The sequence below is a fragment of the Rhea americana genome, unplaced genomic scaffold (assembly GCF_003343005.1).
Source record: "Rhea americana isolate MKP2758 unplaced genomic scaffold, rheAme1 scaffold_185, whole genome shotgun sequence".
NCBI classification, from domain to species: domain Eukaryota; kingdom Metazoa; phylum Chordata; class Aves; order Rheiformes; family Rheidae; genus Rhea; species Rhea americana.
The window spans coordinates 1,387,458-1,412,733 of NW_028185983.1; the positions used below are offsets into that span (position 1 = coordinate 1,387,458).

Sequence of the window (25,276 nt, forward strand, 5' to 3'; positions counted from 1 at the left end):
AAACGTGCACCCCACGGGGTTTAAAATCCATTTGCCGACGTACAGCACGAGCGAGTGGGAAGGCAGGTGGTGGTTTATTCTGCGCGACCGGACCGGACCGGCGACGGGGACGGGGAGGAGGGGGATATGCCTGGCTGTGGAGATCCGGAGGGCTGGAGGGGAGAGCGGAGGCGCGGGGAGGCAGGCGAGTGGGCGGGTCCTTTTGTGTGAAATGTTGCATAAATAATGCCAGCGGGGGGCTAGGCTCGCCGTTGCCATGGAGACCTTTGTGCCTGACTGAGCTCGGCGCTCGCCTGGCGCAAGGCTGCAACCGCTGGGCTCGCCGCAGCTTCCGTGAACATGATTTTATGCCTTAGTTTATCGTGAATGTTTGAGCGCTTTAAAAATAAATAAAGCCGTGGGGGTTTCGATATTTTTTTTCCCCTTTGCTTTCGGAGTGTTCGGAATGGTTGGCGGCGTTCTCCGTTTATTCATTTATTTTTTTTAAGTTTCTTTTTGTGAGTGATAAAAGGAAAAAAATGACTAGACCTGCTTGAACTACTGCTTCGGAAAGGAGGGAAAACTCTCAATTCAGCTTTGAGGAGACTTCTCAGTTGCTTAGAGTGAATTTTGAAGTGATTAAGGAGATTAACTTACAAGTGTGCGAAAAAGGTAAAGAGTTGAAGATAGATCACTTCTGTGGGGCTGCATTGTAATTTTACTTTTCTTAGTTTGAAATGAAATGAGATAGTTTGTGGAAAGGTATACCAGTTGTTTTAAATTTCGCTTCACAGTGCCTTTACAAGTATTTTTGGACATCAGAATGTTTTAAATCTCCTTAAATGAGGCTGTATAGATAAAATAACTGTTAGGTTTTTCAAAGTCCACATGAAACCCCATTTAACTTGCTGCTGGTAGTCCATTTTTTCACATAGTTATTGGTATTGTAGTTTAAAAGAGGAGCAATGGGCTTTTTAGGGTCTATTAAAGGCAAGAAAGCAAATGTTTCTTTTTAGTGGAGGTGTCTTGTTTCCCCACAGTTTTTAGTCCTTACTCAGCGATGTTTTATTTTACTGTGGTTTTTGCTTGTTTCAACTTGTCTAAAGCTAAGACTTAAGAAAAACTGTAATTCCATTGGGATAAAATAACAGGCTGATCTTTCTTGTGCAAAAACTTAGTACCGTAAATGTGTACTTCGAGCTTACAGACCTGTTGCTTTGTACTTTTATCCTAGAAAGTCTTCTCAGTGCATACTATGTAGTAAAATAAACTACAGTGACTGGTGTCTGTTGGGGGGATTTTAATAWTGAACATGTGAGAATGGGATTTTCATCTCTTATAATGATGTTTAATCTTTTAGCCTTTAGTAAGGCTTTTCAGGTAGATTTTTGTTTAGATGGGTCAGCTAATTTGAAATTCATTCCAGAAGATTAATGAAAATAATGCATGGATATGACCTCACAGATTCATCTGGTGCTGACTAGTCCCACGGAAGCATGAGTGACTGTTCAGAGGATTAAATAAATGAATTTCATTCTGAAGTCAGTTATGTGAAAAAGTGCTAGCAGCCTTTTCCAAAACAGATGTGTATACTTGTTAACAGTTTATTTACTATTATAATCTTTATGGCTGAATTCAAGTGAAATATATATATGTGTGTGTATATATATGTATATATGTATGTGTGTGTGTGTGTGTGTATATATATATATACACATATATATGTATGTGTGTGTGTGTGTATATATATATATATACACACACACACACACCCCTGTCTATAGTACTTTAAACAAAAAAAAATTTTTTGTTTACAGAGCAAAGTGGTTTTCTTGTTATTCCTGACTCAAGATACTGCAGGAATATGCTTTTTGTGGATTAATACTGTTTAGAGGAGTGCATTTGTCAGATTAAATGAATAAGCATGTACCCTCTGGAAGTCCATAATGCATAAAACATATGGCTTTGAGGGAATTCTCTTTTGCTATATGCGTAACTGTTAGATTTTATTGGTTAAAATTGGAAACAAAAGATTTTCTTGATCAAGCCAGTTTAATTGCTCAGTCTTAAGCTACAGGCTAGTTTTCTTTCTCCCTCTGTCCCTCCGCCTGTTTGTCTCTCTCTCTCTCTCTGTCTCTCTCTCTCTCTCTCTCTCTCTCTCTCTCTCTCTCTCTGTCTCTCTCTCTCTCTCTGTCTCTCTCTCTCTCTCTGTCTCTCTCTCTGTCTCTCTTCTGATGTGTGCCAGAGTGTTCAGAATGGAAAATCTTCCTTCAGATGTTCTGATCCTTAACAGAGCAGTAAAACTCTTTTAATTTCTTCAAGTTCATGCAGTAATTTTATCAGAAGCAAGTTTAATAAGGCTAATTCAATGCTTGGCCAAGGTTCTATATTTTAAATGCTTTGATCGGTTGATGCAGGGCTCTTGCAGCCTCCTTTTGGTCCTGTTCCCTAGTGCATGCCATTAGACAGCTTTTAATATGACTAGTTAATTCTTTACGTGATGTTCTTGAGTTGACCACGGTGTTTTAAAACATGCTCTTTATTGTGGATTCTCTTAGCAGCTTTCTAATTATGAAATGTTCTCATTTCTAAATCTATACAATTTATTATTGGTGGCTTCTGAGGTTAAATAATTGAAAACTTATATCTTCTCCTTTTCCCCTCTAAAAGGCACTATTAAAGTCCCTGGTTTGGGGCCTTACTCCAACTGTCTTGGGATGAATGGTAAGGTGAATGAGAAACGGTTTTAAGAGGCTTGTAAAATCCAGGGTTACAAAACAATATATAAAATTGTTTAAGCAGTTAATTTCAGTCTCCTTTTCTGAATTCCCCTGAATCAGGTGTGGAAATACTAATTCAGTGAAGTGAAGTCACTAACACAGTTTACTGCTTGCGGAACTCTAGTACAGTTGATAAATATTTCAAGAAGCTGCAAGTTAGTGATACATTTTAAATGCATTGCTAAGCTGGGATACTTCATGGTTCTTTGCATACATATTTGCATTATTCATTTGTGCTGTGCAAGTAGATAATGGGCCAAAATTATCTTTGGTATTACTCAACTGATTTGTGTGAAACTGAACTAGTTCAACCATATGTGAACATCTTGATTTCTGGAAGTTCAAGGCAAAGTTGGAAATACTTCAGTGATTTTATTATACAGGTAAAAGTTGTTTATGTACAAACCAATATTTATCAGTAGCTTAGTCATTCTTTCATTAAAATAATCATAAGCAGAAAGTAAAATGTATTTATTCCTCTTCTTCTGAAAAAAAGTGTTCAGTCTTCTAGTTGCTGACTCCGAAGGTAACTGACTGAGAGATAGGATTAAACTACTTTTTGCTCTCAGGAAAAATTGATCTTAATACTTACTGAATTAGAAGTTCTTGGCACATCTTTTTCATAGGTTGATAATTCCTTAAAGTAGGGGTTCTCTTCCTTTGATTTAAGTAGCCCTCCGTACAGTGAGTCCTTTGTACTAACGTGCTAGACTTCTCTCTGTGTGTATAAACATACAAATACTAACTAATGAAAAATACTCTGAACTTTAAATATGTTAGAGACTTTCTGTAGCTGATGGGAGAATCAGAGTTAAGAGAAAATAATAAACCTTTATGTAAAAGCATGTACTGAGTTTAAAAAAGTGGTATCAGGTAGACATTCTAGTAGGGGACATTTGAAGGAAGCTCCTATCACTGCATGAAATCTGGTATATAAAATTCATTATCATTTTGTTGTGTTTTGAGAGGAGGGGAYTGATTTTTTTAGAGGTCTATGCTATAGGAAGTGATTAGGATCCTATAAATGCGAAATTTTAAATATTTATGTTTGAGATCTGAAGAGATCCATAGAGAAATTGCTAGCAAAGGGGTTCATACTGTTGCAAGTAGTTTCTACTAGCAGGTCAAGGTCTCTCCATTAAATTCTCAAAATTATTCTCAGAACCTTCTGTGCTACGTATCTTTTATGATTACAGCAGATACAGCCAAATTATTGAGTAAAGGACCTTGATTTTGTGGTGATACAATGGAGCAAATCAGAACTTGGAAGTCAATAAGAAAATGACATATGCATTTAGTACAACTTTGATAATTTCCAGATAATACATATAATTAATATTTAGGCTATTTCTAAAAGCTTTATTGYTGGTGGACTGAAACATCTTATACTGGAGCTCCATAACCTCCACTGCTTGTCCACGCTGGAGTGTGGCCTAGCAAACTGCATGGGGAATAAGAGCTTCTGCGTTAAGGCCTTTGTTCTGCAGTTGCTCCTTTCTTGTGAAACCTTACTACTTCTTGTGTTTCAGTTTCCTTGTTTGGAACTGGTGATAATACTGGAGTCTGACATAGTTGAGTTAGCCTCTGCCTCTAGATCTTTTCAATTCTCTGAGTGACTTTGTTGGTACGTTATTTCAATAGGAATAGGCAGTTCTGTTTTGTTTCCTAATGTGAGTTGACATGGTCTGATACTGAGTTTGCTTTTCAGTGTTTCCAGCTTTTTCACCTTCTCTTAAGTGCAAGAGTTTATGAAAGTGTGAAAGGGACATGTTAAAGTTTAGTACATGTTCTCTTAGAGGGTTGAGATTTATCCATCACTGATAATATTGGAGGGATGCAGTTGGATAAAATCTAGATAATAACATAAAAGTGAAGAGATTGCATTACAGGCTTATGTGTTTTTTGCTATTGTTTCAGTGGCTTATCTTCAGAGGAGTCAGTATTTTATCAGTATGCACAGTCTAGCATGAACTGTATAATGTTTCTATCTTTTAGATTGTAAAAACTGTTAGCTCTCACATGCAGACCCCTAAACAATAGAAAAGCCAGCCTGTTGCTAGAAACTTGAAACTAATAAAACCTTAAAAACTATTCTCCCACAGTAGATGGTTAGTTGCCAATAAATAGAGAAAAGAATTGACATTTTAAAAGATCTGTTAGTAGAGGTTTTCAAAAAATTTTTTTTTTTTTTTTTTTTTATTCAAGAATACAGTTTTATGGTTTTGCACTGCCCTGGTCTTACAGCAAAATTTCTTTCAGCTCCACTGCTGACTCACTCAACTGACTTTGTATTTGCTAAAAATTTGATAGCCAAATTTGAAATTGAGAAGCAAGCAAACCCATGGCTCAGAGTCAGTTTTCTGTGAGAAACAAATTTACCTCGTGCTTAGGCTCCAGCTCACTCTGTCCAGCAACTTAGTTATTTCTCATTGTCTGTCTGTCTTTGACGTTCAGAGTCATCACATGGACATATCCCAATAATCTTTGACTATGACTCTCTCTAAATAATTTCCCATCTGAGTGATGTTCAGTAGTATGGATGAAGACTCATTCACTGAGTCCTTCAAGAGAGCTGCTGTCAGCACAGGCCCTGTAGCTGGCTGGGGCAGGAATGAGGCCCTCTGATGTTCTCCTATGCAATTTAGTGGCTGTTAGGGAGGAAAATCTGTGGCTACTGAGCCAAAGAATGYGTTTGGTCATTTGTCTCCAGTATTTTCTTTTTTTTCCTAACTAAATCAATAGTATGCATTAAAATCCAAGGATGAGTGCTCAGCTGATTTAAAGTGAAATATTGAGATCTACTGAAATTAGTAAGACTTTACTGACTTGCACAAAATGAGAAGGTAGGTCTGTGCTGAGTTACTTTGAGGTGCACCTGTGTGTAGTTGTGGAGAAGAGTTATATGCGCTTCYGGAATTCATAGGTTTTGTTGGGATTTTGCTGAAGCAAAGCTGTACAACCGTTTTAAGTAACCAAAGACATAGTAAATTAAATTACATATTGCTGTGTTCTATGGAGGAGGTGAAGCATCAGTTTTATCTACATAAATTGTGTTCGAAATCATTCACCCAGAATGATGTGATTAAAAGAGTAAAACATATTTTGTACATAAACTGTGAAAGCCCTTGAGCTTTCATAAGTAAATATTCAAACATTTTAACTAATTCTACAGTAACCTGATCAAATTTGTTCCCTGCTAAACAGTCATGAGATCAGACATCACACTGGAAAGGCATGTGCTGAAATTCTGTGAAGCTTCAAAGATTGCAAGATTTTTTTTTTGTTTGTTTAATTTTTAAAAAGCACAGATGCCTAAAAATCACTGCTGATAAATGTTATGGTGATGCTAGAATTAGATGGATAGGATTGTTTTCCAAATTATTAATTGAATAAGCACATAGAAAACTGCTCTATTTTAAAAATTGTTTTATATTAAAATAATTGTTCATATATCAAGATTAATACTACACGTCTATTTACTGAATAACCACTGCGTTAATCATGCTTTCTTCTTCATGATTTTTTTTCTGCCTCAGTTCAATTTAAGACTATATGTTCTGGTGCAGTAACTTTAGTAATTTTCATCAAAACTCATAGACCTTCTGTGAGAGAGATTGTGTATTTACCACCAAATCATTAAATCTAGTGAAATTTTAGTTACAGAGCTGAGAAATTWTCTTCATCAAGAGCATAATGGAATGTATTTCTCATTTGTTTTTGTCAAGGACTTTAGCTTTAATTATTTCTCACCTCTGTTTTTAGGAGAGGAGAATATACCCCCAGTCTCCTGTTATCACAGATAGTTGCATTTACAGATGACAATCCGTGGTGTTTTTTCAAAGGCCATTGCTTTAATTTTGTTTCTATGTGAAATAACTATTACTTTGTTAGCTTCTCAGGTATATTCTTAGTATTACTCTAGTTACTCTATCTTTTTTTTTTCTTAATCTAAGGAATTTATTTAAGCACAATTTTTTTCATATAACTGTAAGAAGAATTTCTGAGTGACACTGTCCCTCTTGTATAAGGAGGAATTTTATCTAGCAAATGCATCTAATGCTCCCCCACTGGTGACTGTACATGTTGCCTGTCTTTGAAAAATGAGGTTTTGCAAAATGATATTCCTGAACAAAACCAAAAACAAAACCTGTACTATTTTCGTTTAATAGTAACTTAAAGTACATCTTTAAATTTCTATTAAATTAGCATTTTGAGCTTGTATAGCAAAGAATGAATAATTTATTTCAAATATTGCAGACATAGAGTGTCATATATTGTCAGTAAGTTTGGTGATGCCGACCATCTCAGCCTTTGAGATGCAATGGGAATATGAATGTGCTCAGTGATGTCTGATGAGAGAAACAAACAGATAAAGTAGCTTTGGCCACAGTTCCTACCTGTCATCCGTTATCCACGAGTGTGTGCATTAAGGCACAAGTGGTAGTATTTTGTAGGGTATGGTGCCCGCTGTTCTGATTAGTAGCAAAATTCCGCATACTTTAGACTTCAAGCTATTGTTATTTTTTGTAGACAAGTAGGTTATATAGAACAGCCAGCCATTTTCAGGTGATCATTTAGTAGCCTCCTCATCCTAGAAGAGAATTAGTAATCCCTCTGCACAGTTTGAGGCCTTTTCTGCTACCTGGATGTTCTTACCTGATCTTTTCTTAACTGGGAACCAGGCTAGTGAAAGCTGGTTTGTATGGTACAGTATCTGAGCTAATAGACTTTGGCAGGCAGATTGGATTTTGCACTTTTTCTGCTTGTTTCTAGAAGGTAAAAATCTAGAAACAACTTGACAAATTCAGTTAGTTTGCTAACCAGACAGCATTGCTGAAAACAGATAAAATTACTTTGTAGGCTGGATCTAGCCCTTACAGTGCTGACTGACTGCCCCCAGCACAGAATATAAAAGTTATGGATCAGTAAAAGCATATTAAGGATACGAKGAGGACATGCTGAAGAGGTTGCTAAACAAGTGTTTGTGTGTGTCCTCAAACAATTTGAGCATATGCAAGCTGTTGTTCAAAAATTGACTGATTGACTGGAAGGCAGTCAGGTGTGATCATGATCTATAACAAACAGCAGCAGCGAGTAAAACAAGGGATGTATGTCCAATGTGCCTTACAAGCACAAGCCTGTCATTAGTTCAGCTATCAAACCTGAGTTAGGGTTGTTTACGTGTTCTTATATTTAAAAGTGTGTGTTTGAGTAGACCATTGAGGAAGTCTCAGGATGGAAGTTATTTATATTCAGTCTCCTGACTGTAACATTCATCTTCTCTGGCTTATACAAATTTCAATAGCACACAATTTTCTTTGATATTATTCTCACTTTTTTGTACTGAGAATAAGACTTGTTGCATCAGGAGTAACCAAGTGTGGCAGTGAGTTGGGCAGTGCCATACCACTTCTTTTATTCTTCTGTTGAATTTTTTGTTCCATGTTCACTTTTGCCATACTGTCTTACTGGGAAGTTCTCAAAGGCTGCCTCGACTTAGGGATGTTGTTCTCATATCTAGCATTTTGTATTGAATGTTTTTCATTAAGAATTGCATAAGCTCATCTAAAAGCAGAAGTTTTTTCTTAACTAAGTTCTAAGTTCCTTCTTAGTTACTGAAGTGCTTAAAAATTGCACATACACCTGTAGTAAATTCACTCCCGGAGTAAGTGAAAATTCATTTGCTCCTATACAGAAATATACGCACAAACAGTAACAGTACCTGCTGTCATCTAAGTTTTATGAGTTTGTATTTTATCTGAAAATACATGCCAATAAAGTGTTTGAGGTAAAATATATTTATGAATTTACTGACTTATTTCAAACAAAATGCTCTTTTCTTTTTTTTTTAATAGATGAATCCAGATGTTGAATTCCCTTATTAGTTACCTGGCTGTTAGAAATAAATCCAGTATTATGAGTGGTTGAAATCTGCTATGATATTATTTGACTATATGTCTTTGACCCTATTTTTTTCTGCAGTATGTTCAGAAATTACTGGGCTACTGCATGACTTCAATTTGGAAAGTCTGGCAGCAACAATCCTTCTGTTTCCTATTTCTGAATTTTCATTCTTTTGTATTAGGACTCCATTGCCTCAAAGTGGAAATGAGTCTGAGTGAATAAAGGAGTAAGGTGTTTAGACACTAGTTTCTGGAAGGAGCTTCCTTTTGCAAGGAAAAAGTATAGTAGAGCTGGCTGTGGTACGGCTGCAACATAGGAAAGACAAAGAACTTGACTGGTTGGATGTGACCTCCAAATAGACTCTGGATATCTAACTCTAAATAGCTTTATTGTCAAACCTTTTGTCCTGCAAAAGCCACCTGTCTCAATTTCAGCTTCTTTCATTTACATGACAGGAAACATTCTAATTAATACTAGATGTTTTAAAACAGAATCCATAAAATCAGTAGAATTCATATTTAGACATAGACATATTTCCCAAGGTCTTAAACAATCTACTTGTGCATGTTTCTCTTCTTTCCATCTTCATATTGTTATTTTTAAAGGTCATTCGGCACTTTAAAAGAATAATTGATAGTCATTTGGTTATTTCAGGGGAAAAAGTCTGCTGTAGGTTGAGACAGTTTAGCATAGAGACTTTGCATTTTCTGACTGATTTTTCTTAGTGACAGTAGATTTAAAAAAAATGCTATTACGTTTAGAAAGGAATATATCACAGAGGATAACTTGGAAAAATGAAATCCATATGTTGTTAAAAGGATCCACTGTGATCTTTGTGGGGACTTTCTAATACTAAACTGGCATCCTTTCCAATGGGTACTCAGTCATTATTGTTTCCCAGCACTGTCCTGATTGCTTCAGGACTCTCTTCTGTCATGATGTGGTGTTCTTCTCATATATATAATGTCATCAGTGTTCTTCATGTATTTCACCTCATGTTGGTCCCAGCTGGAGTTTTGAAGCAAAGGCAAGTAGGGCACAATAAAACTATGAAGAACAGTCAATTTCACTTTTCTCTTTCTTTTTTTAGATTAAAAAAAAATCAATTTGGCCCAGTAAAGCAGAGTGTCTGCTGAATTCATGAACAGCTTGTTGGCTGAGCTCAACAGCAGGAGAAGCTGTAGTTGATCAGTTCTGCCCTCTTCAGCAGGTGTAATTTTAGTTGGTAGAAATTGCAATACATGGTTTCAGGGGACATGGGGATAATGTGTCCAGATGATAGCAGCATCAACAAAGTACTGAAAAAAAACATGGGCAGATGTTAGGGTTATTCTGTCTACATGGATACATGTACTTAAATTTACTCTAATAGAGTTTATCTACTGTCACATTGTGGTTAGCTCTGTTACAAAGAAGGATTTTAGGGTAGGCTGCTAATCTTACAAAGCAGTCCACCTGTTGGGGTGGCCATACTGTACAGTGTCTTGGTTGTAGATTTTCTGTAGATTTTTTTTGTAATTTTTTTTTTWAATCTCTCTTTCCAAACATATTTAATTGTTAGGCTTGTGTATGATAGGATAAATTGCTTTGTGGTTTTGGTATCTGGCAGGTTATTCTTGCAATGAGAAAAGGATACTGTATACTTTCTAGCTTCGCAGACAGAAAGATAAATTACACACTTTCCAAACCTCATTCTTAAAAACAAAACAAAACAAAATGAAAACTGCCACTAGGTTTATTTAACGGAATGATTTTTACTTCTGTTCTTGTTTTTACTTTGTGTGTGTGTTAGGAGAATACTCAATTCTGAAATTACAAAAATAAAACTTTAATAAACTTGATCAATATAATATTAAAGTACATTGATACAATTAAAGGAAAATATTTAGTCTGATTATTATTCATTGTTCAGCAGGTCTATTTATGTATGAATGAAATTGGTAGTCAATCCAGCTATACTGTAATCAAAAAGTCTTGTTGTCAGTTTGCAGATGTGAATCGATTATCTTATGTCTTTTATCCACTCCAGGCCCCTCTCTTTTCATCCCCGCTGCTAGAACTTTTTAAAATTCTGAATCATCACAGCCTGAAAATTTTAAATTCAGTGCTTTGTAAGGTTAATTCAAAAATGTATCAAACTGCATCTTTGAAGCTGATGTGAGCATTTAAAGGGGCTTTATGTGTTGTTCATTTAATGCAGCATGAAATTAACATCTGAATCAAACAGCAGAATTTCGGTAAATAAGATCCAGTATCTATTATGAGACCTCATTATTCTATATATACAGTGATATTTTTCAAAAAGTAATTTTTTTTCTTCCTAGGCTGCTCAAAATGTTTTCCCTTTGTTTTTCAACATGGCATTGTGTGTTGGTGTTGGTAATTAGATCATTTATATGCAGCGATGGTCATTCAAAAGTCAGCTTTTCCAGTTATTATGATGTCATGGTGTCTGATTTATCCAAAATTTACCCATTTACAACTATTAGAAATTATAATTTAGGTTACATAATTCTCATCACTCCAACCATTATTTTCAGTGTTACTTCCTACAGGACTGCTTCTCAGGCTCAAGTTTCTTTCATTGTATATAATTTTGTAGGCTTCATTCTAATGTTAGGGGATTTTTGTTTGTTTGTTTGTTTGTTTTTTAGTAAATTTTTGACTGAGAGATACCTTCTGGATATCCAGCAAAAATAACCCTAAAAGCCTAAGCAATGTTGGTACCCACTTCCACATTCCCCCAGGAAGTTAGACTCCCCTGTGTCCAGTTCTAGCCACAATTAAGAAGCCAAACTCTCTAATACAATTAGAATTAGTTTTTCATAGACTTCCCCTTGGTTGCAGAGACTGCCTTATGTATGTGGTATTCTTAATCTGGAAGGGCTTTCTGCTGGCTCTCCTATGTTGAACATGAACTGGAAGACAAAAAGATAGAAACTGTTCTGCAGTATAGAGATATGAAGCTGTTTAAATGCAAGAGAGCTGATATAAAGGAGAGTTAAGATTTCAAAATCCTTCTTTCTAAATAATAACACAATTTTGTGAAGGGTTATCCTCTCCCTGGAAAGCTGTGTAAGGTGGTTGGAGACACTTTGTATTCCAATGTTGCTGTCAAAGACATCCCAAACATTGTTGCAAAGATCTCTGTCAGCTTTCTGTGAGTCTCTATTCAAGGGAGGGAATGCTGTTATTTTTTTCTTTCTCATTCAGTCCCTCTTTCTCTCTCTTTGTGACTGGGCTCTGCAATGGACATGAGCCAAAGAAATGTCTCTCTYAGTCAATGCAGTCTCTTGTTTGAGGAAATGAAGTAGAGTGGAGTGAGTAGAGTCAGTGTATCCCATTAAATTATTTCTTTCATTCTAATGTCRATGACTGTGCTTTAGCAAACTATATTGAATTTGCCAGGCATGTAAACCAAAAATTACATTCTTTATGAAGTAGAAATTATGCTTTAGGAATGGGAAGGTAACACAATAATAAGAAAGCTTAACTAGAGGTGAAATTTGGTTTAAAATGCTGACTTCAGTACACTAAATATCTGGCTTTCCTTTTAAGCGAAAGAATAAATTGCTTCATAAATTTCTAGCACTTGCAAAGTAATCGGGCTGTTTTCATGTTCTGCTTGTCAAATGGTTGCATAATCTGAAATATGCAAGAAGTGGACAACAGAATGGGCCTAGCAAATTAAATAGTCTGTCTTCTGTTCTTATAGTTTAGCATTGCAAATGTGCTTGTGTATTCTAGGCTACAGAGACCTTCCTTCCTAAAAGAGTTTGAATGGGAGGAAGAGTCTGATACAGCAAAGAGGCTTTCCAGGACTATATGCGATAAAACTCTTCAGATTGCCTGGGGAAATTTAGTGTTTTGCATGGGAGAGTATATTTTTGAGATTGGAGAATGACTATGAATAGAAATAAAGATAAGATGAGGTAAACCATCCAGGACAGATTCGGAGAACAAAATAATAACATTCTCTCATATAACTTTTTACCGAATTTGATGATTAGGACAAGTCCTATCCACTCTTAGTCCTCTGTTCACTTACTCACACAAGTGAAAAACACTTCTCATGGTGGTAAGAATGGGAAGAGTCATGGAAAAAAATCTCTGTTACTGCAGAGATGTTTCAAGAGGGAGAGTAATTTTAATGGCTGAGAAAGGTATCTGGTACCATTTAAATGACAACAGTCTAATCAAATTTTTCTGCTTCTAGGGTGTCATTTATTTCCTGTAGTAATCTTGGTAGGTAACCTCTCAGTGTAGGCAGGTTCAGGATGTCTGCCATGCATGATTGGAGCCTGTGTGTGATGCTGAGCTGCTGAACTGGGGTTTGAGAGCGTTTAGTTTGATTGGCATTTGGAGCTGGCCACAGTAATCTTGCCTCATTGATATGTTGTGCATGCATAAATTGAAATTCCAGATTCACATTATTCTGAGCTAGCCAAGACCATTCAGAAGTGTCAGATTTCATCTGTCTTGGAGACATTCATCTGTGCAAATTGTGTAGCTTAGACAAAATAAACYCAACACACAGACAATTTTGAGATGCTGAAAACCTCAGCTAAGATACTATGCGTTTGGAGTTGGTTATTTGTGAAGTAAAAATGAAGCCCTGTCGCACTGTTTCAATTCATGACAAGTGCAYGTCTCTGCTTTCCCTTAACTGGGGAGAGATCCAAGGTACGTTTGATGGAGAATCAGACAGCATGCTCTTGGAAGACCCTGAGAGAGGAGGGAGCTGAGTGCTTGCTGGCAGTTAGAAGTCAGCTTACATTAACTGGGCACCTCAGCTGTTGCATTATATATGTTTGGACAGCAGCTGTTGCCCCTGCACAGGAAGGGAGAGTCCCATGCTGTGCATGATGCTGCCCGCAGCCTTTGGTCCCTCTCAGGGTATGCCATCAGCTTCTCTCCTTCCATGCTTTTTTCTAATTTGCTGGCCAAGGAAAGGCATAACCAGGCAAGGCTCAGCTGGGCATGAGCTCGCTCTTCTTTTCAGCTGTAGGACTGTTTGCCTTGCTTCCTCGACTGACCCGTTCGGAGTGGTTTCCTCTCGTGCTGCCATGGTGATGGGGTGGCAGTAATAGAAGAAGGGAATGCGTGTGGCATTCAGCGGCTGCCAGGTGTAGCGAGCGGAGAGCAGGCGTTTTACTGAGGCTGAGTTCCCACTACAGAGAGAAATGGGAGATTTTACGATGGGAGGAGGGGAAGAAGAGAAATGGTTCGAAACCACAGTGCAGAAACCATGACTAGAAATCAATGCTAACCCTCTTAAAATAGATTAAATTAGCCTAATTAAATTAGCTTAAAGTAGTAAGTTTAAAATTCAGTGTGATCTGGCTTGTTTTTATTTACTTTGGCTTTCAAAACTAGTCTGTTTTAAAAAGAGAGTTGGGATTCCTAAGTGATCATTTTGCACTCAGGACCCAAAGCTTTAATGACACACATTATTTGTACCAGATTTTAGACAAAATTGTTAGGGTTAACAATACTGCCAGAAAATATTTCTTGCATTCCTCACGTGGGAATAGATATAGTTTGGTCTTTACATTTTGTTGTAATACTGACTTAAATTTCAAGTGCCTTCCATGGTAATTTCAGTGAAATATCCTGATTGCAGATATGCAACAATTTGATTCGTTGTTTTTACTCTCCTTTTTTCCTGTTTCTGTGAAAAATACTAGTGATTCCTATGGATCTCTTACTTTCTAAGTCAATTACATCAGTAGTTCTGATATGCATGCTGTGAGAGATGATTCTGTCCATTTTGTTCAACAGACTCTTTCCTGGACAGCATTTTGGTAGCAGCTGACTAGTCTTTGGACTGAGAATCTGTCCTGTAATTGTGGAAGCAGCACCATAACCAGTATGCTTAGAATGAGTAGTGCCAATGAGGTGGAAGGGATGGGGGTATCTTCATCAGTGACTGTGAGTATGGGCCAAAGTAAGAGTAAAAAGAAGGCAAGCATTTGTGGTACTTCCTACTAATACTCAAAAGCCACCTGTTCTCGAATTTCTGTAACTCAGAGAAGTGCCAGAGAAATCATGATGTACTTAGTAGCCATCAAAACTGTGCCTATTACAGAAGAACTACCTTCTCTGTTTTCAAGTCTGGCTCTTGTTTGTTTTGTTTGATAGATCATACTTCTTGTTTCAGAGGAGCTAGTGAACATTCCATGCAGGATTTTGTAGACCTCTTATCATATTCTCCTTAAGTTGCCTTTTTTTCCGGACTGAAGAATTCTAACTTTCTTGTTCCTTGTACAGAAGCTGTTCCACAACTTTGATCATCCTTGTAGCCCTTCTCTGGGTCTTTTACAGTTCTGCCATGTCACTTCTGACATGAGAAGAGCAGAACCTCACACAGTATTTAAGAAGCTAGCACATAATGGACTTACTCAGTGGCACAATATCCTTGGTGCTTGTGTCCCGGTAGGAATGCTGGTGTCCAAATGATAGTGGCTTGAAACAGGATTCATCATAGGACTATGGGCATTAGTAACCCCTGAACTTTTCCTAGGATATCAGAGGTGTCAACCTAGACAGAGTTCCTGAGGGGTGTCATGGTGATTCAGGTGAGGTGCTGCAGGCTAGGCCTGGTGCTTCTCTCTGGGCTGAGCAAGGTGGGGACCTTACCTGTAGGACATGTGCCCTGGTGGATCATATTGATCTATGAGGCRACAGACTGCAGGAAGGTCATCAGGGAGGTGAGCAAGAAAATGACATGATGCCAGCAATGACACTGCAGAGGCAGGTGCTAGGGCTTTGAGGTGTTCTATAGAATGATCAGAAGCAAGACTTAAACAGCAAAAGAATGTCAGTCACAGAACAAGGCACCCTGGAAGCTCATGATATGTGGCAAGACAGCAGCTTTCCCTTTGTCTTGAAAAATTCAACCAAAAAAAACAGTCYTGGCAGCAGAAGGGAAGGACAAATAAGTTCCCCTGGAAGAGACAATCGGGCCAATAGCTCAACAGGTCAAAACCATTGGGGAAGAAACAATGGTGAGTATTAGTAGGACTTCCTTCTGCAGAGAATTGAGGCACCCATCTATAGATCTGGCGTGAAATCACAGGAAGTTTGCTACTTGCCTAGAGCCAAAATCCAGCATGCCATGGAGACACTGCCAAGACTCCTCAAGCTCATGGACTACTATCCCTTATTCCTCTTTCATGTGGGCACCGATGATCCTGCAAAGTGTGACCTGGAAAAAAATCAAGCATGACTACAGAGTCTTCAGGGTTGGAGTAAAGACCAGGTTGTTTTGTCTTTGATCCTGCTAGTCCAAGGGAAGGATGCAGGCAGAAGCAGGCTTATCACACAAATGAACAGAAGATGGGTGGCTAAGCTGCCAAGCCCAAAGGATGGTGGTTAACAGGTCAAAGTTAAGCTGTCAGGCAGTCATAAATGGAGTTGGGGCTAGTGCTGAGTCTGATACTATTCAATATCTTTATAAATGATCGGATGATGGGACTTAATGCACCTTCACTACATTGTTCACTCCTTGTTTTAAGTCATTATGTATATATTGGATAGTATTGAACATAGAGCCAGAACTGCACTGGTGGACACCTTCAACTGTGAGAATTTACCACTTACTCCCACTCTTGATCTCCTATTTTGAAAACTACTTATCTAGACAAGAACTTTCTGGATAAGTAGCTCATGTTTATCCCAATGTCCACTGATTCTGTAMCAGGTTTTATTGATTTGCTTAGTATGAATGTCTGGCTTGCTGCTGTGTGGTCTTACAGATCTCCCTGGAACTGCATTTCATGTCTTTCAGTTCTCAGGTACTGTATCAGTTTTAAGCTATATAATTTCTGAGTTGCTTTAGAGCACTTGAGTGAATACCATCTAATCTTCCAATTTGTTACTGTTTTGTCAATTTGTTTTATGACCTACTTTACAGTCGATTCAATTTTAGACAGATCCTCGGATAAGACTGAGTGAATTCTTAGCATGGGAATTTCTTATAAAACAGCAAAGACCTTCCTGAAGGATTCATTTAAGCTTTTTTCAATGAACCTTTTCGTATCCTGATCACCCAGTGACCCTACAGACACTCCAGCAGCCTTCTTGCTCCTGATGCACTTAAAGATCTGCTGTTAGCTCTTACRCCTTTGGCTATTTGTCCCTTAAAACACAGAATCACAAAATGGTTGAGGTTGGAAGGGACCTCTGGAGATCATCTAGTCCAACCCCCTGATCAAGCAGGGTCACCTAGACCATGTTAGACACCGTTGCATCTAGATGGGCCTTGAAGATCTCCAGAGAAGGAAACTCCACAGCCTCTCTGGGCAGCCTGTTGCAGTGCTCTGTCACTCTCACAGTGAAGAAATTCCCCTTCACGTTCAGGTGGAACTTCCTTTTGTGCATTTCTTCTTGTCTTATTGCGTGCGACACCTGAAAAGAGTTTGTCCCCATCCCCTTGATACCCTCCCTTCAGGTACTTATACACATTGATAAAATCCCCCCTGTCTTTTCTTCTCCAGGATAAAGAGGCCCAGCTCTTGCAGCCATTCCTCATACACAGATGCCTCAGCCCTCTGACTGTCTTCGTAGCCCTACGCTGGACTCTCTCCAGTAGCTCCATGTCTCTCTTGTACTGAGGAGCCCAGAACTGGACACAGTACTTGAGATGAGGCCTCCCCAGGGCTGAGTAGAGGGCCAGGATCACCTCCCTTGACCTGCTGGCAACAGTCTTCCTAATGCACCCCAGGAGACCATTGGCCTTTCTGGCCACAAGGGCACATTTGTGTTTTTATATTTAACCTATCAGCTTGGGGAGGTTGGACTAGATGATCTCCAGAGGTCCCTTCCAACCTTACTGATTCTATGATTCTATGATTTATAGTCCTTTATTTTCTTCATTTGAAGATGATTTAAGCTTTTGGAAGGAGCCTTTTTGCCTTCTTGTTTAGCTGTGCTAACTTGTTTTTCTTAYTTATTAAGCTTTTCTTGACACATGTCCGTTGGCCGTGTGCTTCCAGTATGGTGCTGTTAAGTAGTTTCCATGCTGCCTGTGAGAATTTAACTCTTAGCTACCACATTTAAACAAACTTTCTGATATTTTTTAAATATAGTTAGTCTTTCTATGTGTCTCATAACCAGTAGATGTTGAATCTGAGCACAAAATGATCTGCGTTAAGGAGTGACTCCTCAGCTGCAAGATGTTAAACCATCTTGTGTGCACTACTTGAGACTAAGTCAAGGACTATATCTGTTGTGGGTGTCATAAGCAGCTACTCTATCATAGGATCCAAAATTTGGTCTTTGTACCATGTCTTGCTTTTTTTTTTTTTTTTTTTTCCTCCCTGTCTGTGCAAACCATAGGAGTAGCTCGCAACTCCCCTAACTATTGCAATTTGTACCTTTTATTCCTCTCTAACCTCTTTCAACAAATGTCTTTATCTTGACTGGACAGTCAGTATTGCAGGATTTATGCTGTATTTTTCTTTATTAATTCCTATAATCTCAACCTGTATAAGGTTTTTTTACTCATTGAGATTGTTCGTTTAATTTGATTYGAAGCTGTCTATGACACCTTTACTCCACTACTAGCTTGGCCTATTTCATATTTTCTTGTATATTTTGTATTTTCATAATATAATGTCTCATTGTTCTGTTTACATAATGTTTCTGATGTATTATGGCAGGTAGGACTACCCCATCTTATTTGTAAGACTTGCTTACAGCATTCATAAAGATGCATGTGTACCACTTAGATTCCTTTCTTGGCAACCCCTTTGTTTTCCATTTTTCATTTTATTATTTCTATACTCTGTCCTATCCTTCACTAGATGACACAGCATTTCCCTGTGTTCACCTACAGTATACATATTATTACAACCTTATGTTCTTTACCTGTATGCTTTCCATCAAATAACTTAAAAGCTGCAATTTCATTATGAAAATCTTTTACTTTGTTCTAGAGATAAAACACATTCATACCAAGAAAATAGGAGAATGAGATCATAATGATACTTTTCAAAACTAATATTTTCATTACTAATTGCTTTTCTCTTTCACAAGGAACAATACGAATATATTGAGAATTTCCTTAATCTGTAGTATATCTGCAGGTAGCCAGAAAATGAACTAATTATCTAATTATTTTACTTAGTTTTCTTTTCTTTTTTTTTAAATGGGCAGATGTAATAAAAACAGAATAATTCAAAAGTATAGTTTGGGTTATCAAAGATACTGCCACAGAACTATTGATGTGAGAAAATGTGCAAATCTTGAGGATTTGCAGTACTTSAATTCAACTTATTAGCCAGTGTTGTTTGAAAGCTTATTTTTTTTAAAATATTTAACAATAGTAGAAATATGTTGTTCAACTAATAGATTTACTGGAATACTAGAATGTTCTGGTATACAAACCTCCAGGCATTTATGTTTATGAGGAATTTCAGTACAGTTTCATTGTAGTCATCTATTGCTTTGAAAGTCCAGCCACATTCTTTAAGTGTAGCAAGCTGAATTTTGCAAGAAAAATCAAGCTTATATGTTATTAGCTGCAAGAAAAGAAAAACAAAATCATATAGGAATTAGGCTGCATGCAGTAAATTGCCATTAAAAAGTAATAAGCATGTCTTGCTTTAGTATATAACTTTTGAATCCATTTACTAACATATTAATGATTAGCCCTTTAATAGCTACACATGGCAATAATCAAATCTTGTATCCTGTTTAATTCAATGATAATTGAAAATTATTAAATCTGCTCTTGGATAGGCTATACTGCCAGTCTGTGAACTAATGGAGAAATCAGTCTCTTAGGAGGCAAGAAAAAAACAAGAGAGTTTATTACTCACTTAAATGGTTTCTCCAGTGGAAGCAGAAGAGAAAGGGTCTAGTTGCCTCTAGTTTCTTAGAGCATCCTGGGGAGGAGCAAAGCTGATGATTTGTAGTGCTAGCTCTCCATCTACAAGTAGTGCATAGGACTACCTGCAACTTCAGTACTCTGGAAGAAAAAGCTTACTATACTTAGGGAATTGGAGAACCTCATGAGCAGGATAACTTTGGAATAACTGAATGGAAAGTATTATGTGTTGTTGATATCCATATGTGTTGTTCTTTATATATACAGTTCTGCTACCATCTTGGCGTAATGCCTATCCAACCACAAATCAGACCACAGTCAGAGAAGAAAGGAAAACTAGAAACCAAATGTGATATCAGAATCAAAAAGGTCTTCTCAGTTTTCTCTATATTTTTATGTGTCAGTTTATGAAGCACTGTTGTTTCACTTTCTGAGTTTTTCACAGGTCTTTAGACTGTACAGTTACCCTAAACATCACAATAAAGCATCTTCCCGCTGCATCAGGAAAATTTTGCTCTTTTCAAAACAAAAATACCCAACATATATCTCAGACTTTTTCGTTGTTGTCTTTACTRCTTACCAGTGATTCTAGTCTCTTAAAGAGGTTGCAGACGAAAGACTGCCAGTCCACAGTTCTATCTGGTATACTAGATTTACTGAGCCAGTAAAGTCAGATTGCAAAACTGCTCCTGTAAATGGAATTACCTTCCCCCGTTCCCCACCTTAGACTCATGCCTGAATGACTGAGAAGTAAACAGGAATTGCAAGCCTAGAATAATGTGGATCTGAAGAGTCAGGATCTGTAACTAAACTGCAGCCCTGTTTCTTTTACTCTGCTTGCAGACTCTCCACTGTCTCTGAGGTTTTGTTTTGCTCCCACACTGAGCTTTAAAATTAATAAGCTCTAAAGCAAGTCAAAGCTTGTGAGTTGGAAAGTCAGTTTATCTTGTATACTCCTTATGCTGCTCCTCTAAAGGAGGAGAAGCAAAGGTATGAGATTAGAAGGTTCTTAGTAGTTCTAATCCTATCCTAACACAGAGGTTTTTACTTACATTTCAGTACTTTGGGGACTTAAGTAGTCTGCACGGGAGGAAGTGGAATACTACAGCAATGATGCTTTGTGAGCAACTGTTGAGAGTGTTGGCAAGGGAGGCAGGAACTACTGAGAAGGAAAAGAAAAGACTGAGCTAAACAAAGACCAAAGCTGAATGCAAAAGATAGAAGAAAAACTGAGATGAAAAAGGACTAGGCAATTTGTAACAGAAAAATAGAGATGATTTGAATAACTTTGGTGATTGTACTGGAGAAGAAATAATGCAATTTCCCTAGGAAGCTGCCCAGACAATTGGGCAGTATGCCTTCAGAGAGCAAAGCTTGCCTGTAACTCACAGAGGAACAGGGTAGTGTGTCTGGAGAAAGGAAACAGGCAACTGAAGGCAATTCTGACTTCATTTTCATCAGAAACTTGAAAATACAAAATAAAATAAGGTGTCATTTCTATAAAAACAGTTTTAAAGTCATGAAAGATCTTCTTTGAAGTGATCTAGCATGAAAAAGAATAAATAGTTTATTTTTAAACACCATCAACCACACCTGCTCTTTATTAAATAATCAATATGCATAGTAGCCCAGGTTAGGAATTCCTGCTCTGAACTCTTCTAAAGAAGAATGTGCTTCCAAAAGCCCTTGGATCAAGTGAGAGCATAAGCTAAGGAAATACGGGTTCAGCCCAGTAAAATGCTAKTGCGTTTATGTCAGCTCAAAAGTATCTTTCTCCCAGCCAGATGATCAGAGAGTTTAATAATGGCTGATTTGTGCTGGGTAGTTAGTTCTTTTCTTCTAATCCCTAATGTGAATTAGCATTGGGAAAATCATTTTTAGAACTCATTGGTCAGAGAATCATGGGAAAACTTGGTTAAGAGACTTTTGAAGGTCTGCTCCAAGCAGGGCTGACTTCAATATTTGATCAGATATACATGGGCATTTCCAAATCTCCAAGAACGAGGATTCCACAGCTTGCTTGGGCAATTTCTTCCAGTGTTTAACCACCCTCACTGTGCTTTTCATAATATCCAGTCAGAATTTCCCTTATTGCAAATTGTGAGTGTTGCCCTTTCTTTTTGTGGTGCAACTCTGACAAGAGTCTGATTCTATCACTGTTAMAATCCCATATTAAGTAGTAGAAGACTGTAATTAGGTCTTCACTAGGCCTTCTCTTCTCTGGGCTAAACAAACCAAACTCCCTCAACTTCTCCTTGTACAACATGTGCGCCAACCCCCTAACCATCTTACTGACCTTCTGATGGTTTTTCTTCAATCTCTTGCCATGGCTCTTGTGCTGGTGGCCCTAAATCAGGCACAGTACTCCAGATATAGTTCCAGGAATACCAAATAGTGGGGAATCATTACTTCCTTGTCTGAGACCTTTCTGTGGAGATGCTACCTACAGTTAGACTGGAGTCTGTACTGTTGCATGGGATTATTCCATCCCATTCCATTAACAATCTGCAACACTGTATCCACCATTAAGTGTTTGAATTTGCCAGCTCTCTGCTCCTCTGGTTCTTATCTTTTCTGAGCTATTACCCTTACCCTCATTTTATTCAGTGAAGGGGAAAAATGAAATGCTTCAAGGAAAAAGGGTAAGAACAGTATAAATCAAATCACAATCCAAGAACAGAGCAAGTAAAGAAGCTTGAGTGATAGAATGGGATGTTCTAAAGCCCAATTTTTGAAGCTTCTGAACAACATTCACTGTCAGATTAATTGGGGTATTGTTAGTGATGCTTTTAGTATGTTTGAAAGCATGAAGGCATTCTGTTTTCCTTCTAGTTACTGAACGACTGTCAGCTCTGGTTTGTCTGGTCTTGTTCCTGGGCTTCTACCAAATCAAGTTTCTTTGGATTTTGCCACTGTCCACTGGAAATAGGTGCCTCATTTATAGATGTTCATGGCTTTCCGGTATGATATGTTAAGAGGAATTTGTTGCCAACACCACTGTTAAGTAATGCTTAATTCAGAATTTATAGAAGTGCAGTACATGGGATTATGTATGTATTCATTAGATATGCATAGCAATATAAACGTACATGACATTGAGGTACAGTTTTTCTTGCCTAATAGGCCAAAAGAGGATAGAGCCAATATTTACATTTCTACAGCCTATGCACTTTAGGAAGTTCTATGTTTTTTAAGATATTTGTGTARAAGGAGTCAATCTAGGAGACCTTTTATTTGTTTACGTAACTGTAATAAGACTTTCTGTATTCATCTCACCAGGGAATCCCAACCTTACCGCAGTACTGCTGTTTGTCTCTATTTGAAGATTCAAACGATCATCAGTGCAGCAATTTGGTTGTGTCTGACATATTTGTAGTCAAAAGCTAAGCACTTGTTTTTTCCTTTTAACAATATACCTTAAGAATCTTGGGAATACAATAAATCCACAATGCTGGTCAGACAGATTTTGATTTTTTGTGTATACTGCTTTTTACCGTACTTAGTAATTTTGCTGCATCTTTTGCTTGGCATCAGTACACATCTCCATGCAATTGAAAAGGATTACAGCAAGACTGTAAAGGACAGAATAAACTGGGATCAGGTCTAAACATCRGTCAGAGTTTTTTAGACCTGTTTTACTCCTCCCAACATTCAAATGAGTCAATACAATCCACATAGCAGACATAAAGCCATAACTAATCAAAAACCCACTACTTGGAGTGCTCTGAGTTCAGAAGTTCATAATCTGTGTAAAGGCTGTAARGATTTTCATTAGACTTATTTAGTTTTTGGACTACTGTGAAACAGATGACCTAGCTCAAGCCCTCCTTAATGCTTGAAGATTTAGTTACTGCAGAGAGTAGAAGAACTTCAAGTCTCATGTATTGAAAAGGCAAATATTAAACTGCAGTTGTCCTCTACAAACTAATGAACATCTTTACTAAAAAGATTATTAGTAGACAACACTATCTTTAAACATAAATTGTTCAGGTCCTAGCAGACACCGGATCTTTTTAGCACTTTGAAACAATTTGATAAAGTTACCATGAAACTCCTTCCTTTCCAAGCTGCTCTCTTGATTGACTTCTCTGGTTTACTGTCTCATTGTGTCTGCTCTTCCTTTCACTTCACACTCCCACACCTGTTGGTAAGTGCTAAGGACTGTCAGACTGGTCATTCCAACTTTGCACTGCCTTTGCATGTGCACTTGCTTTGGCATCATTGGCCTTTGCAGTACAATCCAGGAAGCTGCATTTGACATGACATTACTTACATTTCAACATCAAAATTAATTTGGTTTCTGCAGTCCTTTATTGTGCAATTGTCTTGACAACAGATTTGCTTAGTCATTGAGTAGGAACTTGTCTTTAATTTTGATGTTCATATTAGCTTGATTCAGATGAATATTGTAAGGTTGTGATGATAACACTTGGCATGAGCTGGTGAAAAATGAATGTAAACAGAACAAATAGGACAAATGACGGAGTCAAGTTCAATGGTTGTTTTTATGAAATATAAACAAGTACTGTTTCTACTTTCTGTCTTCTTGCACGGTGACAGCTGTTTGAAATCTAAACATATGGATTTATTCAAATATTATTCATTCAAACTGTTTCCCAAACAAAGATGTAGAAGCTTATTAAATTTTTTTCTGCTAAAGATTAGAGATTTAGAGAGATGGGAGACTCTCAACTCTTACTTCAGTCCTTCTGTTTTTCTTGCATTCCAGAGGCTACTCTCTGGCCTGCACCTTTATCATAATATGAGGGAATAATTCACTTTCTTAGTTGTTGTTGTTAGATTTAATGTAAAGGATAGCTCTGGGGAAGAAACTGTGTGGAATTCCCCCTATTTCCCCAGTCTCCTGCATTTCATCTCTTTCCTTCCATCTCTAACTTCTGAATGACACCTCAYGGAAGAAGACAGTGAGATGAGAAATAGCAGCCGTTAAAGCAAGCTAATAATAGCATTACAGATTACCTACTCTAGATTTTTTTTTTAAAAAAAGTGATCCAGCACATCACTACTTCTTGCTTGAGGAGAGACTTTTCCTTTCCAGTCACCTCTGCAAAGCAGGACTTGGAATAATACAGGGCCAATGAAAACAGAAAACATTAATTTCCACATCTCAGAAAGTGTTCCCTGAATAAAGGACCAACTGTCCAGAGAAAAAGAGAGGCTACTTAAATCTATCATTTTAGAGRATTTACCTGAGTAGCAACTTATACAGTGGGACTGGAGGAGATTAGTGGAGAATGACCCATGAAATATGCTAGGAAATGAAAGAAAGAAAGGAATGCAGAAGAGCACAGAAAGAAATAAGAAATAGAAGTGACAAAGGCAAGAGTATGAAAGTACATTTTGAAGACCAGAATCATGAGAAAAAAATGTTATGGAGACAAAGTAATCACGAGATAAAAGTGTCAACTGGGAAAGGCAGAAGTACCCAGAAAGCAGTCAGCCAGAGTGATTAAACTGAGGGCAGGTAAAGCATACAAAATATACGAGGATAGAAAATACAGACAGCAGAAGAAAAAAAGCAAAATAAAGTTTAATTTAAATGTATTTCAATAAAATAAGTTTGGGGGCATTTTTTCAGTTGACCTGGGATAGAATGGGCAAATCAGAAATAGAGTGAGATTCTTGAATACCTGCTAGAGTGAAGGTGCTACCATGTGCTACCCTCATCTGTCCGGGAGCAGACAAGYGACAGCAGGGACAGTCAAGGGGCTTAGCTCCTCAGTCCTTCATTTTTATGCTCTTTTCATAAAGTTTTGAGGAC

The 25,276-nt window shown here is 37.6% G+C and overlaps 1 protein-coding gene across 3 annotated transcripts in view; it reads left to right on the forward strand.

Moving 5' to 3' along the window:
• CTNND2 (catenin delta 2) overlaps positions 1 to 25,276 on the forward strand; it is a 655,980-nt gene that overhangs the window by 220,165 nt on the left and 410,539 nt on the right. The window contains exon 1 of one of the 3 annotated variants that reach the window (XM_085302092.1): positions 264 to 651. The exons of the other annotated variants lie outside the window; for them this stretch is intronic. The gene's annotated coding sequence lies outside the window, so the exon portion shown is untranslated. Of the gene's footprint in view, positions 1 to 263; positions 652 to 25,276 lie in introns of those variants that run through there. 3 annotated transcript variants of the gene reach the window in all.